Raw genomic sequence first — 4404 nt, forward strand, 5'->3', positions numbered from 1 at the left:
TTTTGTTCAACATTTTCAATTTTGGTCTACGTAATTTTTCAGTAACATACCTATAGCCTGTTTTAATCTGAGTATTACAGGATGCAGTTGGTGATCACTAAGACACTTGGTAATGAATTTCGTGCCTAAAATAATAATAAACTCCACACTTACATATTTTCACATTTATATATTAAACTATCTTTGAGATTAGTCTATTAAGCCACGTCCCTAAATCCTTTGTGAAAATGAAAGAAGAGAGAAAAAAAAAAAAAAGGAAAGATGAATTAATTTTGATTATCAGAATTTACACAACCAAAAGAGGATTGCTTTCAAAGGTGTCCCCACGGGAGCTATCTATCTGCTTCTAGGTGGCACTACCACACTGCTCAGAATGTTTATGGAATTAGTCTTGGAACCGCCTTCAAAACTACATAACCAGTACATTACTTAATAGTCCCAGTTCTTCTTCTCCCTTTTAAATTCCAAACTAGGGCCAACCGCTATTAACCTGCTCATTCCACAAACTTAGATCCAAACGCTCTGGGGTTATTTACTAAATACATAATTTATCCAAACCCATAGAGTGCACAACACCAAGAGTGAACCCTAATGTAAATTACAGACTTTGGATGATCATGTCAGTACAGGTTTATCAACTGTAACAAACGTACCAACCTGGTGAAGAATGTTGCTAATGGGGGAGGCTATGCATGGGTGAAGACAGGGGGCACATGGGAAATCTCTGCACTTGGATTTTGCTGTGAAACTAAAGCTGCTCTAAAACAAACAAGGAAACTTAATTTTTTTAAAAAATTACATAAAAAATGAAGTTAAAAATCACTCTTGGGAAAGGGGCATTTATCTACACTGAGGTTATCCAAGAATGCCCGGCACATATTTCCCCTTTCCCTTTGTCCCCTTATCCCTCCTCTTCTCCATCATCAGTACCCTCCACCCTCTGAGAAGAAAAACCAGGTGGGTCATCTATGAACCAAGGCGACTAGGAATGAGCGGGTGGGGAAGGTCCTTGGGGGTGGCCAGCCCCGGTCCCACCGAGTGGCTTCGGTATATCCCTTTACTCTTTCCGCGTCTGCTGATGCATCTGAAGGCTGCAGAGTGCGGCCAGGATTCGTGAGGTGAGCTCTCCACGAGAGGAGAAACGCGCCCTGTGCACGCCAAAAACAAGACAGACTGCTAGCAAGCGTCAGAGGAGCAAGCGTGGAGCGCGTTTTGCTCACGGAAAAGGTAGGGAAGTGAGAAGAGGGCTGACCGCCAATGTTTCCAGAGTTTCCTTAAACAATTACAATGACCCATAAGTTACAAGTATTTCTCAGGCCCACGTCAAGGCAGGTGGATGTTCGCTTTAAGGCTGACAAATAAATAAAAGGAAGTATTTCAAGGTTAACGGCTGAGGTAGAGCTCCCCTCTCGGACCCAGAAAGGCGATGGAGGCCATCGCCTCTCCACGTCTGAAGGGGGTGAAGGACTTGGGGTCTGGGGCCTCGGCTCCAAATGCGGAGCTCAGCGCGCACGCCGTTAGCCAGCCCGCCCCGCGCAGAGCTGCCGCCGCCTCATAAGCAGCACAACGCCCCGGAACCCGCTAGCCGGAGAGCCACCGCGATCCCCTCCGAGAGTTTACCTGCGCTGCCTCGGCGTCCCTTTTATAGACGGGCCGAGGGGCCGCCCAATGAGCTCCGCGCTCTCTGACGCGCTCTCTGTGCTCCACCAATCAGGCGCTGCTATGTAGAGCCCGAAGCTGAATGGTCAGACTGCCGGGGGGCGGGGCTGGGGAAAAACGAGGCGGGACCCAGGTGGGAACGCTTTTCTCTCGCCTAGTGAAACGGGGCTTAGTGATGCAAGCCCGGACTTCCAGTTAGGGGAGGGCCCCTCAGCCAGGGGTTCGTGTGGGGCGCGGAGAGCGGTTTCAGGGGAACCCAAGCACGTGAGAGCCCCCTGGATGGGTGCTGGGATGTGGGAAGGGCCCGCGGAGGCCGCTCCTGGCTGAGGTGGCGTACTGCCAGCATTTCAGGAGCCGGCTGCTGGAGGTGCCCGGTTCACCCAGTCTAGGGCTTGCTCCCTGACATGGGAGAACAGGACAACCCAATAATTAATCGATTATTATAGTAATCACAATTGTCCCTGAGAGGGGACAATTGCGGCAGGTCAAATGAAAGTCTGTAATTGTGTGGGCTCAGGGAAGATTTGGGCATGCAGGCGAAGTAAGATTCCGAGTTGAAGGAGAAAATGGTTGTTTGTTTTTCAGATGAAGAAAATACTGTCAGCAAAAAATGCAGCGAAGTGATTGGTATTCTGCAGTCCAGGGAGACCTCCTAAAATAACTAGGGTTTCAGGAAGAAAGGTTGGACAAAGATCGTGGGGGAGAACAAAGGGGAAAAAAGGGGAAGTATTTGAAAACTCTGGAAGAACAAAGGCACAGCTGAGTCAGATTTTTTTAAAAAATGAAAATTCTCTAAGCTTCTGCTCTGTGGGTAGAATGACTGTTTTCTGGCCCAACCTCAGGATACATGGGGGAAAAATGATAATAATAAAAATGAAAAGCTGCTTACTTGTGGAGAAAGTCTAGGCTGATTTAAGTTAGTCCTGCCCCTGAAAATCCAGGCCGTATGTTTGTCAGGCTTAGGGTTGACTGGACTCAACTCCATAGAAAAAGGATGCAAAGATGCCTGAATGCTTAGGAAGGAATTCTCATCCATCAATACTCAGAGCGTGTAAGATACTGTCCCCAAGAAGCTTCAGCAGAACAATCTCAGAATATGGTCAATCCTTTATCAGAATTATTTTAGATTCGCTTCAGTTTCTTTCGTTAAATGCACCTGAAATGTGGCATTTTGCTTCTTTTTTTTTTTTTTAAGATTTTATTTATTTATTCGACAGAGATAGAGACAACCAGTGAGAGAGGGAACACAAGCAGGGGAAGTGGGAGAGGAAGAAGCAGGCTCATAGCAGAGGAGCCTGATGTGGGGCTCGATCCCACAACGCAGGGATCACGCCCTGAGCCGAAGGCAGACGCTTAACCACTGTGCCACCCAGGCGCCCCTGGCATTTTGCTTCTAAACAGTGCAGACTTTGTCTTTTCTGAAAGCATACTGTTCTGAGAGGAATACAGTAATGGTTTTTTTTTTTTTTTTTTAAAGCCCTGCATGTGTGACATCGTTGTACTTTGCAAATCACTGTGCTCACCCACTCCCTTCTCTTCTGACAGTATATCCGGCTGGATGTCCTTTTCTCCCAGAGGCTTTGCATCTGTTTCACCAAAGTCATATCCCACGGCTCACATTATTATACTGTTCTTACTTCTTTTCCAAGTTTGTTTCTGATTTCCACAGAGGCTGTCATAATTCTGAGCTTACTATATATAGAATTATTTTTCCAGGTACATTATTAGTGAAAGGAAAGGTCTCTCTTTTCCATTATGGAGCTATACCAATGCCTTACCTTCACAGTCTGTCTTATGAAACCAGTGTTACTATAACTATTTTCACTTCCTTGAGCAGCTCTGCCCTGTTTCTTCTCCATTTGCTCCTTGGGAATTTCTCATTTCATTTTTGAATGTCTTCATTATAGAGCTCTGAAATTGGATAGCAGAGCGAAGAGTGCTGGAAACACTGGCTGTCTTTAATTTTCTAACAACTAACACGGCAGCTGTCTAGCTTCTACGGTTTCCTGACTCTTCCCTTCCCCTTTTTGTACAGCTGATCCACCTTACTGATGTTTTAAGTCATTCTATCTGTTAGTATTTAGAGGATTCTATTGCAGGCATTCAAGCCACTTGAAGGTATGAGCAAGACTTAACTTGTAGACCCCAGATCTACTGGTCTTAAGATCTCAGTATCATTCTGCCACATGGACAGGTTGGTGTGTGCTGTTCTTTGATTTTACCTTGTATCCTTCTAAATGGCTCTCTGCCTGCTAAGTCTTTGGGAGGAAAGAATTGAATAGGAATTACCTTCCCTAACTCCTGCTCTTCCATTCTTTTTTAAAATGCCAAATATTCTGGACTTCCCCATTTATTCCTGAATCAGTATCATCTGAGGGTTTGGAAAAGAGGTATTGGAGGAGAACAAAAAGATGAATGGAGAGAGTTGAAGTGAAGTCCTTCTCTCAAAAGCACCTGATCAGGGGACACAGCTGTGTAGGGCAGACTACTCTAGAAACAATAGGGTACCCCGAAGAAGCACCAAAGGTCACAGGCAGATCCGCACTCCGGGTCCTAAACAGAATGCAGGTGCAAGGGAGAGAGTGCATGCTGGGGGTCACGAGCAAAACTGGATTTCAATCCCATCTGGGCACCCACTATCTGGGCAACCCCAAGCAAGTTACTCAGTCTCAGTCTCCTTGTCTGTAAAAGGAGCTAGAATGGAACCAACTTCATAGGGTTGTTGTGAATATTAAATGGGTCAAT

General features: G+C 45.8%; 1 long non-coding RNA gene across 1 annotated transcript in view; it reads right to left on the reverse strand.

Annotated features, from left to right (window-relative positions):
- The window catches only part of LOC123800143 (uncharacterized), a 66105-nt gene extending 64447 nt beyond the window's left edge, over positions 1 to 1658 (reverse strand). Inside the window, exon 1 of the long non-coding RNA XR_015721808.1 lies at positions 1621 to 1658. This is a non-coding gene — a long non-coding RNA (uncharacterized LOC123800143). The remainder of the gene's footprint in view (positions 1 to 1620) is intronic.
- Between the last annotated feature and the right edge of the window lie 2746 nt (positions 1659 to 4404).

The sequence above is a fragment of the Ursus americanus genome, chromosome 2 (genome assembly GCF_024610735.1).
Source record: "Ursus americanus isolate L20-20 chromosome 2, mUrsAme1.1.p, whole genome shotgun sequence".
NCBI classification, from domain to species: Eukaryota; Metazoa; Chordata; class Mammalia; order Carnivora; family Ursidae; genus Ursus; species Ursus americanus.